The following is a 12,626-nucleotide window of genomic DNA, read 5'->3' on the forward strand; positions in this document are numbered from 1 at the left end:
CAGCATCCTGAGCCCCCGTATTACTGTCTTAAACCCCCTATTACTCCCCTCAGCCCCCCCATTACTGTCCTCAGTGCCCCCACCATTACTATCCTCAACCCCCCTCCATTAATGTCCTCAGTGACCCATTACTTTCCCCGGCCCCCCCCATTAATGTCCCCAGTAACCTCATTACTGTCCTCAGCCCCCCATTCATCATGTCCTTAGTGTCCCCATTACTGTTCTCAGCCTGCCTCCATTAATGTCCACAGCCCCCCCTCCATTAACGACCTCAGCTCCCCTATTAATGTCCTCAGTCCACCATTAACCACTTAAGCCCCGGACCAATTGTCAGCCTAAGGACCAGAGGTCTATTTACAATTTCGCACTGCACTGCTTTAACTGGTAATTGCGCGGTCGTGCAGTGTTGTACCCAAACAAAATTTGCGTCCTTTTCTTCCCACAGATAGAGCTTTCTTTTGATGGTATTTGATTGCCTCTGTGATTTTTATTTTTTACGATATAAAAGGAAAAAGACTGAAAATTTTGAAAAAAAAAGATATTTTCTACTTTTTGTTATGAGAAAAATCGAATAAACTCAATTTTAGTCATACATTTAGGCCAAAATTTATTCAGCCACATGTCTTTAGTAAAAAAAATGTCAATAAGCGTATATTTATTGGTTTGCGCAAAAGTTATAGCGTCTGCAAACTAGAGTACACTTTCTGGAATTTACACAGCTTTTAATTTATGACTGCCTATCTCAATTCTTGAGGTGCTAAAATGGCAGGGCAGTACAACCCCCCCCCCCAAATGACCCCATTTTGCAAAGTAGACACCCCAAGGAAATTGCTGAGGGGCATCTTGAGCCCATTGAATATAATTTTTTTTGTCCCAAGTGATTGAATAATGACACAAAAAAAAAGTTTACAAAAAGTTGTCACTAAATGATATATTGCTCACACATGCCAGAGTTATATGTGGAATTGCACCCCAAAATATATTCTGCTGCTTCTCCTGAGTACGGGGATACCACATGTGTGGGACTTTTTGGGAGCCTAGCCACGTACGGCACCGCGAAAACCAATCACTGCCTTCAGGATTTCTAAGGGTGCACATTTTTGATTTCACTCCTTACTGCCTATCACAGTTTCGAAGGCCATAAAATGCCAAAATAGCACAAACCCCCCCCCCCCCAAATGACCCCATTTTGGAAAGTAGACACCCCAAGCTATTTACTGAGAGGCATGTTGAGTCCATGGAATATTTTATATTTTGACACAAGTTGCGGGAATATTACAAACTTTTTTATTTTTTTTTTGCACAAAGTTGTCTAAATGATATATTGCTCACACATGCTATGGGCATAAGTGAAATTACACCCCAAAATACATTCTGCTGCTTCTCCTGTGTACGGGGATACCACATGTGGGACTTTGTGGGAGCCTGCAGTTATGTGTTTAGTGTTTTGTAAGTGACAGTGATCGATCGATACTGCACTTGGGTGGGCTGGGCGGAGGGGCAAAACGCAGGTGCTAGCAGGTATCTGGGCTGATCCCACTAACAATGCATTTTTTTTTGGAACCCTAAATTGCTGGGGACGCTAGTATAGATCTGATCAGATCAGATATTGATCTGTTCAGATACTATACCACTACAGGAGGTGTATGCTTTGCGCGTGGGTGTTAGCAGTACTGGCACTAACCTAGCGCTGCCTGGGGCGACGCAGACCCTATCTGACCCTAAAACCTAATTGATATCACCCGCCGGGTGATCAGGGGGTTAAACCTTTATTTGGTATTAAATGGTGGGTGCCCTGATGCTTTAAAAAGCAAACTAACCAGAGTCACCTGTAACACTTATACAGTGATCACTGGTGAAAGGGTTAACTAGGGGCAATCAGGGGGTTAAAACCTTTATTAGGTAGTATATGGGGGTCCCTGACGCTATATAAAAACTTGACGGGGAACCTAAATAACTGACTATCCAGCATCACCCGTAACACTTATACGGTGATCACTGGTGAAAGGGTTAACTAGGGGCAATCAGGGGGTTAAAACCTTTATTAGGTAGTATATGGGGGTCCCTGATGCTATATAAAAACCTGACGGGGAACCTAAATAACTAACCAGCGTCACCAGTGACACTTATACGGTGATCGCTGATGAAAGGGTTAACTCTAGGGGCAATCAGGGGGTTAAAACCTTTATTGGGTAGTATATGGGGGTACCTAATGCTATAAAAACCTGGCGTGAACCTAAAAAAATAACTAGCTACCTAGCGGCACCAGTGACACTAATGCAGCGATCAGAAAAACGATTGCTTAGTGACACTGGCAAAAGGGGGTGAAAGGGTTAACTCTAGGGGCAATCAGGGGGTTAAAACCTTTATTAGGTAGTATATGGGGGTCCCTGACACTATATAAAAACCTGACGGGGAACCTAAATAACTAAATAACTAACTGGCTAACCAGCGTCACCAGTGACACCTATACGGCGATCGCTGGTGAAAGGGTTAACTCTAGGGGAAATCAGGGGGTTAAAACCTTTATTAGGTAGTATATGGGGGTACCTAACGCTATAAAAACCTGGCGGTGAACCTAAAAAATAACTAGCTACCTAGCGGCACCAGTGACACTAATACTAAGCGATCGTTTTTCTGATCGCTGCGACACTGGCAAAAGGGGATGAAAGGGTTAACTCTAGGGGCAATCAGAGGGTTAAAACATTTATTGGGGGGGTAGGGGGCTACCCAGGACCTAACACTAACTGCCCTGACACTTTTTACAGTCACAACTGACACTAAATGCAGTGATCAGTAAATAAATGATCACTGCAATCAGTGACACTGTGACGGGGGGGGGGGGTGATCAGGGGGTGACAGTATGCCTATGTGTACCTACATGTCAGTGTAGTGTTGGTGCACTTACTATGTCTTCTCTCCTCGCTGTCCGGTCAAAAAGACCGCCCCGAGGAGAGTGACATCACTTCCTCCTGCCTGTGTTTACACTACATAGGCAGGGGAAGCTTCTCATTCGCCAGGAGCGATCGAAAGGGGATGGCCAGAAACCAATGGCCATTCCCTCATCCCGGATCGCTCCTGAAGCGAAACAGACCGCCGCAGCCAGCGGGAGGGGGTCCGATCAGACCCCCCACCCGCTGGAAGGCAGGCACGTGCGGGTACGTGATTGTGCCTGTCCATGCCATTCTGCCGACCCATATTTACATGCGGTGGTCCTTAAGTGGTTAATGTCCTCAGTCCCACTCCATAAATGTTCTCACCCCGTCCCCCTCAATGAATGTCCTTGGCTCCCCCATCATGAATCCTCAGCTCCCCCTCCATTAATGTCCTTAGCCCTCCTCTATTGTTGACCTCAGCCCCATCCTCCTTTAATGGCCTCAGCCCACCCCCTCCATTAATATTCTCAGCCTTCCCTCAAAAAAAAGGCCTTGGCTCCCCCACCCCACCCCTGTCTTACCTTACAAAGTGAGGCGGACAGGAGGCACAGCAGGTTTGAATAGAGTGCTGGCCGGTACAAGCTGCATGCGGACTACAGTCGGCCATGATGCCTAGCATAAAGTTTAATGTGACAAGGATGCTGCCCAGACCCCCTGGAACAGAGGCGGGGGTCACAAGTTAACGACAGTATCCAGGAGGCTCTAGTACGAAAATTGACACTTTCTAGCAGTGCTGAGAGCTAGCTAGTACCATTCTGTCTCCCCCACCTTACTATTAGCCATAATGGGGCAATTGGAAGGTGCAGAAAGTAGTAGGTGGTGGGCTAGCTCCCCATATTGCAAATGTCATATTGAATGAATAATTGAGTCAGCTATATCAATCATGTAATTTATTTATTTATTTTTTATTGCTTTGCAAGGTAAACATAAAACAACTTACAGCCTATTGGGCATACCCAGGCTGGTCACTACTATACACCCCTAAGCCCTTGTACACACGGTTGGAGAATCTGTCGGAATGAGTCTTATCGGACCGTGTCCTCAGATAATCTGACTGTGTGTGGTATGCATCGGGCTGATTCCATCCGAATCTCCGTCCGACCCAATTTTCCAACATGTTGGAAAGATTTCCCGACCAACTGGGCCGGACGGACCTAATCCGATCATATGTAGAGCATTTTCATCGGACCAAGTGCCACGCATGCTCAGATCAAATTCCTACATCAAAGCTATTGGCTACTAGCCTGAATGTAGTCCCATCATAATGAAATTACGTCATCACGTTCTAAAAGATCGGATTTTTCGCCAACTTGGCCCGACCGTGTGTATGCAACAGTTTCGGACACAATCCGTCGGACTAAATCCGACGGGCAAAATCCGACGGATTTGGTTGGCAAAATCTCCGACCGTGTGTACGTGGGCTAAGTCAAAACAAACAAAACCAACAAAAGTAAAAGAAAAAAAAAAACCCAACCGACATACATTCATTGGTATGTATGTCTAACAAACCCACTGTACGCTCTACCACCAATGCATATCATGCAGAGCAACCTCCAATTTTGCCCATACCCTACTGCCTCCTTTGATAATTCCTAGGATGAAATATACAATTAATAAACTTCACCTGCTACTCGCGCTCCTCCCCATTAAGTATTTACCTGGGACCTCAGGAATGTCAATACATCAGGGATGCCCCCACTTCCTTCCCAATGCTTAATAGAATAGTGCTAATCATCGTTTGAGTCTGCGTTGGTGTCCTGCGACTCCGTCCATATATCCCATATTTTATGAAATTTGGTGCCAAGCCACGGGACAGGTATGTAGCCTTATACAGTGGTAGAGCCGCATTCACTAAACTCTTCCAGAAATTAATTGAGGGTGCGGCCAAGGCCTTCCATTTGAGTACTATAGATTTACGGGCATAGTATAATAGTCCTAGCAGTGTTCTGATCGCCCGGCGTGGAGCCAGTGGCCTGACCAATCCCAGTAGACATATCTCTACAGACAATGGTACAGAAACGGTGGTGACTGTCAGAATAAATTTGGTCACTTCCACCAAAAAGATTTCTATCTGAGGGCAGCTCCAGAACATGTGTATGAAATCCGCCGAATGCGAATTGCATCTCCAACAAGAGGCGGAGACAGAAGGATAAATTCTGTGAAGACGTGCAGGTGTGTAGTATACCTTATGTACTATTTTAAATTGCACCAATTTATCTCTGGCTGACACTAACTGTGAGAATGGATACTCCCATATGTCTTCCCAGTCCTCTGTGTCTAGTGTAGGGAAATCTACCTCCCACTTTGCCTTAAGGTTTTCCAGACCCGTATGAACGTTGGGGAGTAATGCTTTATATATGGTGAATAGGGGCTTAGATAGATTCTCATCTCTGAGTAGAGTCTCCAACCGCGAGGTATAAAAAGCCACTGGGGCATTTTTAAACTGCGTCTGAAAAGAGTGATTAAGTTGTAAGAATCTAAATAGGTGTGAGTTAGGCAAGGCATATTGTTGTTTCAGCCTGTCAAAAGTCTGTATTTTGACCTCGAAACAGAGCTGATCAATATACTTGATACCCCTACTTGCCTACACGTTAGGGTCGGGAATGGATCCAAATTCTGATAAGTTTGGGTTAAACCAAAGAGGATTATGCGGGGAGATGTGTCCCGAGGGTACGGGGCGTAATGAGTTAGCTACTGACCTTGCCCTTATGACCGCTCTCATTGCAGAGGTGAGAGGGAACGGAACTCTAGGGCCTCGATAAAGTATGTTTCGTAGCGCCTCATATGATCCCAAACGCGCTGCTTCCAGGACCACTTCTGCATTGGACTCATCCGAGACCAGCCAGTTGTGGGCGTGGGACAGGAGAGCCGCCAAGAAATAGGAGTGTAGGTCCGGGTAAGCCAGACCACCCTCTCCTCAAGGCCTCTGCAGCACCATCAACTTAACCACTTGACCACTGGGCACTTAAACACCCTTAATAACCAGACCAATTTTCAGCTTTCGGTGCTCTCACATTTTGAATGACAATTACTCAGACATGCAACACTGGACCTATATGAAATTTTTGTCCTTTTTTTCACACAAATGGAGCTTTCTTTTGGTGGTATTTAATCACCGCTGGGTTTTTTATTTTTTGTGCTATAAAAGAAAAAATACAGAAAATTCTGTAAAAAAAAAATGAATTTTTCTTTGTTTCTGTTATAAAATTTAGCAGATTAGTAATTTTTTCTTCATAAATTTTGGCCAAAATTTATACTACTACATATCTTTGGTAAAAATAAGTACAAATTGGTGGATATTATTTGGTCTTTGTGAAAGTTAGAGTCCACAAGCTATGGTGCCAATATCTGAAAATTGATCACACCTGAAGTACTGACGGCCTATTTCAATTCTTGAGACCCTAACATGCCAGAAAAGTACAAATACCCCCCAAATGACCCCTTTTTGGAAAGAAGACATTCCAAGGTATTTAGTAAGAGGCATGATGAGTTTTTTGAAGTTGTCATTTTTTCCCACAATTCTTTGCAAAATCAAGATTTTTTTTACTTTTTTTTAATTTTTATTTTTTTTTCACAAAATTGTCATATTATCAGTTTATTTCTCACACAGCATACGCATACCACAAATTACACCACAAAACACATTCTGCTATTACTCCCGAGTACGGCGATACCACATGTGTGAGACTTTTACACAGTGTGGCCACATACAGAGGCCCAACATGCAGGGAGCGCCATCAGGCGTTCTGGAGCACCCAGGACAATTCTGCCATTTCTCTCCTACATGTAAAAATCATCATTTATTTGCTAGAAAATTACATAGAATCCCAAGACATTATATATGTTTTTTTAGCAAACACCCTGGAGAATACAATGGTGATTGTTGCAACTTTTTATCTCGCACGGTATTTGCGCAGCAATTTTTCGAATGCTTTTTTTTGGGAAAAAAAACAGTTTTGTGCTTAAAAAAAAAAAAAACACAGTAAAGTTAGCCCAATTTTTGCATAATGTGAAAGATGAAGTTACACCGAGTAAATCGATACCTAACATGTCACTCTTCAAAATTGCACAGGCTCGTGGAATGGCACCAAACGTCGCTACTTAAAAATCCCCATAGGCGACGATTAAATTTTTTTTTACTGGTTATATGTTTTGAGTTACAGAGGAGGTCTAGGGCTAGAATTATTGCTCTCGCTCTAACGTTCGCAGCGATACCTCACATGTGTGGTTTGAACACTGTTTTCATATGTGGGCGGGACTTACGTATGCGTTCGCTTCTGCATGCGAGCACATGGGGAAAGGGGCACTTTAAAAAAAAAAAAAATGTTATTGTTCATTTTACTTTATTTATTTTAGTTTGACATTTTTTTCCCCAAAAATACATTTTTTGATCACTTTTATTCCTATTACAAGGAATGTAAACATCCCTTGTAATAGGAATATGGCATGACAGGTCCTCTTTACAGTGAGATATGGGGTCAATAAGACCCCGCATCTCACCTCTAATCTGGGAAGCCTGAAAAAAAAAAAAAAAGATTCTGGATTTGATCGTATTGGCGAGTCGGTAGAAGCACCGGAGGGCGGCGGGAGGGGGGGGTGTCTATGGCTGGGTATTGCAGGGTATCGCCGACTATGGCTGGGTATGGCTGGGTATCTCAGAGTATGGCGTTGCAGAGTATTGCGTTGCAGAGCATTGCAGGATATTGGCGGGTGTTGCAGAGCATTGCAGAGTGTTGCAGGGCATTGGCGAGTGTTGCAGGGCATTGGCGAGTGTTGCAGGGCATTGGCGAGTGTTGCAGGGCATTGGCGAGTGTTGCAGGGCATTGGCGAGTGTTGCAGGGTGTTGCAGGGTGTTGGCAGGGAATTGAGGGGTTCATTTTCGGTGAGCAGCGATGTGGGCACTGCAGATGCAGCCCACATCGATGCTGACACCGATCTCTTCCCCCTCCGCTGTTCCGATCGGTACAGAGAGGGGGAGGGAGGAACCGGCGTCATAACATGACGCCAGTTTGTTTACAAGTGATCACTCCGTCATTTGACGGAGCGATCACGTGGTAAACGGCCGCTATGAGCGGCCGTTTACCGTGATGCGCCGGGTCCTGTGGACCCGGCGGTCACAGATGCTCTCGAGTGCGCACCCCAGGGGGCGCGCGAGAGCGGAATTCTGGGAGGATGTCATATGACGGCCTCCCAGAGTTAAGAAACCGCCCTGTAGCCATCATTCGGCTATAGGGCGGTTGTTAAGTGGTTAAATCTCGGCTGACCGTGCCCCAGAGAAAGGACACCAAGATGGAATTTATCATGCGGAATACTCTTTTTGGGATCCAGACTGGTGCATGTCTGAGAACATAGAGGAAGGCAGGCAAAAGCTTCATCTTAAATAAATTGATCCGCCCCAATCAAGGTGAGAGGGAGATGTGCCCATGCCTTCAGTCTGGTCCTCATCCTCTGCACCAGTGGCTCCAAGTTGAGGGCACAATATTCAGAGGTAGAAGTGGAAATATGAATACCCAGATATTTAATTTTGTCTGTCCACAGTAATGGCAGGTTGGGATCCACTACAGCTTTTGCCTCCCTATCTATCGGCATAATTTGAGATTTGTCCCAGTTTACCTTCAGTCCCGAAGAGCTAGTAAAATTAGAAAGAATGATTAGTGTCTCTCTGAGGGACTGGGCAGGATCACTTAAAAAAAGGATAAGATCGTCTGCACACAAAGCTACTTTCTCTTGTATGGATCCCACCTGTATCCCTCTAACCTTGTCCGCCTGTCTGAGGCAAGTGGCTCCATCACCAAGGCAAAAAGAGCCGGTGACAGTGGACAACCTTGCCTCGTTCCTCTTCTGACAGCAAAGGGTGCTGACAAAGCACCACCAATCTTAATCTGCGCCGATGGTTCCTTATATAAAACAGTAATCCATTTACGAAATTCTACTCCAAAACCCATAACTACCAGGACTGAGGACAAAACTGCCATGCCACTGAATCGAACGCTATCAATCATGTAATTGATCAATAGATAACAGTGCCTCTAATACAAAAACTATTTACTAAAAATAATTAAGCTGACTAATTAAATATTCCAGAGATTATTTGGTCTATGCAGATATTCTTTAAACACAATTAAATGGGGTGTGAATACGGACTACGAAACAAGAAAAATAAATTAAGATTTATTTTACAAGAAGTCACTTACAAACACCAATAATAAAAGTGGAATTGAGATTGTGACACGCACACCAAGATTATATTCACAATGAGTTCTAAATTATCTACTACAACATATGTATATTAAATTACATCAATGATTAGTTCCCTCTCGTCGATACCCTAATTGTACCAACTTTTGGCATAACTGCATCTAAACATGAAACCTCAGCTCCAAAGAGGTGTAATGTCATTCAACCATCTACATTAAAATATTAATTACACACCCTACAATAATTTGTATATCATTTTTATATATATGAAAACAGTGATGTTCCCTCTGATAGCCTTTTACAAAAAGTGAGCCCACAAGTATCAATGGTTTGATCTGATAAAATAATGAAGTACACACATTTCTTTCTGTAAAGATTGCAATCACCTATAAAACCTGGTAATAATCATGATGGAGCCTGGATATCTTGTATATGTATATATTTTAGGGCAGTGGTTCTCAGCCTTAGTCCTCAAGTACCCCCAACAGGCCATGTTTCGGGAATTTCTCTAATGCCGCGTACACACGATCGAATCGCCCAGCGTACTTAGTCCGGCAAACAATCCGGCGGATAGTCCGGAGGACTTTCTACCGAACGGACTTGGCCACACACGGACACACAAAGTCCGGCGTTTGCTAGCTAGATGACTTACAGCACGCACGACGGGACTAGAGAAAGGAAGTTTAATAGTCAGTAGCCAATAGCTTCCTTCTCGTACTTGCTTCTTAGCATGCGTCAGTCTTAGTCCGCCGGAATAGCATACTCACGAACGTACTGTCCACTGAAAACCCAAGTCCGGCGGAAAGATTGGACTGCAAAACTACTTTCTAAGTCCGCCGGACTTTACGCTGAGAGAGTCCACTAAAGCCCACACACGACTTGCACATGTGTGACTGGCTTGGTATTTGGAACAGCTAATTTATCTAATGCCGCGTACACATGATCAAATTGTCCGGCGTACTTAGTCCGCCGAAACGCATTTCACCAGACAATCCGATCGTGTGTGGGCTTCAGCGTAAACTTTACGCTGAGAAAGTCAGCTGAAGCCCACACACGATCGGATTGTCTGGTGAAATGCGTTTCGGCAGACTAAGTACGCCGGACAATTTGATCGTGTGTACGTGGCATTAGGTAAATTAGCTGTTCGAAATACCAAGCCAGTCACACATGTGCAAGTCACAAGCAAGTCTCAAGTCTCAAGCAAGTCCCAAGTTATTGTGGCAAAAAGCAAGCAAGTCAAGTCGAGTCCCTGCTAGAAGTCAAGCAAGTCAAGTCAAGTCATTTATTTTGATCAAGTCACAAATTAAGTCAAAATACTGATCTACCCCATTTCCACCTTTAAATGAGTTAAAAGTCAGTGTTTAGGAAAGGTTTTGTTTTATTTCTTATATTTTTCTTGGCATATTAACCACTTTCAGACCGGACCATTTTGTTGGCTTAAGACCAGACCACTTTTTGCGATTCGGCACTGCATGGCTTTAACTGACAATTGCGTGGTCGTGCGACATGGCTTCTAAACAAAATTGATGTCCTTTTTTTCCCACAAATAGAGCTTTGTTTTGGTGGTATTTGATTACCACTGCGGTTTTTATTTTTTTGCGCTATAAACAAAAATAGAGCGACAATTGTGAAAAAAAAAAACATTATTATTTACTTTTTGTTATAATAAATATCCCCCAAAAATATATTAAAAAAACATTTTTCCCCCAGTTTAGGCCGATACATATTATTCTACATATTTTTGGTAAAATCGCAATAAGCGATTATTGATTGGTTTGCGCAAAAGTTATAGCGTTTACAAAATAGGGGATAGTTTTATGCCATTTTTATTAATAATTTTTTTTTTTTACTAGTAATGGCGGCGATTTATTTTATTTTATTGTGACTGTGACATTATGGCGGACACATCGGACATTTTTGACACATTTTTGGGACCTGTCAGGATCTGGAGGGAGGCCGAGATGCTGAGAGGGCTCCCCTTGCGGCCGAGTGCAGCACAACCCTGAAGATGACACAGGGATGCAGTGCCCACAGTAGCACAGGTTGCCTGGTAGCAGCAGCAGATGAGAAGAGCTGAATAAACAAGCCTCTGGGGGCAACCGTGCTAGGAAGTCCAAGAGAGGGATAACAGAAGTCCAATACCAGGGTCAAGGCCAAGCCGAGGGTCAAACACAGAAGATCAGTCCTAAGATCAGAGCAACGGATCCTGAGCTGAAGACCGGAGAGCAGGAGTCTAAGCCAAGCCGAGATCGGGTGCAGGGAGCAGACAAGGGACGTCGGGTACAAGCCAGTGGTAAGAGCCAGGAGAACAGGAGCAGGTCAAACAAGCCGGGTCGGTACACAGGAGATCAGACAGCAGGAATCACGGACACAGGTACACAGGAGAAGCTGACGATAATCCAGCGATGCAGCACTGTCAGGTGAACGTTTAAATAGGCAAGTTGCCTAGGTCACGTCGTGTGCGCGCCATAGCATTCATACGCCTACGACGTGTACGTTATGCGTTCGTATCACCACCGCGTACGCGCGCTTGATCAGACGTAGCGTCGGGCGTTCGTCTTGGAAACACATTGCGCCTCCGTGTGCGCTGACGTGCGTTAACACAAACGTACCTCGCGAGGTTGCGCCTATTTCCCTGACAGTGCCTCCCCCCCAAGGGGCAGCCTCCGAATGCCTAAACGAGCCCATTTTTCGGGATAACGGCTGCGAAACCTGTGTATAAGCCTAGGAGCATGTACATAACTTGCAGGTTCCCAAGAATTCTCTTCAGCAGAATACCCCTTCCACTTAATTAGAAACTGGATTGTCCTACCTCTCGGACGACAGTCAAGGATAGACTCAACTTCGAATTCAGTTTCATCACCAACCTGAACTGGAGGGGGGGGCACTTCTTCTCTCCCTGAAAAAGGACTGAAGATGACACGTTTAAGAAGAGAAACATGAAACACTGGATGGATTCTGAAAGATTCAGGCAAAACAAGTTCAAATGCTACGGGGTTAATTTCACGTTTAATCTCGAAAGGGCCCAAGAATTTAGGTCCCAATTTCCGGGATGGACATGGCAGTTTAAGATTCGCTGCTGAGAGCCACACCTTGTCCCCTATCTTAAAGGAAGGGTTAACTCTCTTCCTTTTGTCGTAATATCTCTTGTACTCTTCCTGAGCCTTCTTCATGGTATCCTGAAGCATTTGGTAGTTTGCTTGAATGAGGTTCACTCTATCTTGAACTGCCGGGACGGAGGTTTCAGGAATGGTATTAGGCAAAAACGAAGGATGGAATCCGTAAATTTGCCCAGAAAGGTGATTGGTTGGTAGAGGCGTGTACTGAGTTGTTATATGCAAATTCTGCACAAGGTAGCAAGGAAACCCAATCATCCTGGGAAAAAGAACAGAAGCATGTAGATATTGTTCAAGCGTCTGGTTGGTTCTTTCAGTTTGACCGTTACTCTGTGGATGATAGGCCGAGGATAAACCTATTCCAATTGAAAGTAAC

General features: G+C 44.4%; 1 protein-coding gene across 1 annotated transcript in view; it reads left to right on the plus strand.

Annotated features, from left to right (window-relative positions):
• The window catches only part of LOC143943376 (receptor-interacting serine/threonine-protein kinase 3-like), a 71,271-nt gene that overhangs the window by 21,637 nt on the left and 37,008 nt on the right, over positions 1 to 12,626 (plus strand). The gene's annotated exons all lie outside the window — the stretch shown is intronic.

This window comes from Lithobates pipiens, unplaced genomic scaffold, assembly GCF_037356315.1.
Source record: "Lithobates pipiens isolate NorthernLeopardFrog02 unplaced genomic scaffold, aLitPip1_a1.2 Scaffold_30, whole genome shotgun sequence".
Lineage (NCBI taxonomy): Eukaryota > Metazoa > Chordata > Amphibia > Anura > Ranidae > Lithobates > Lithobates pipiens.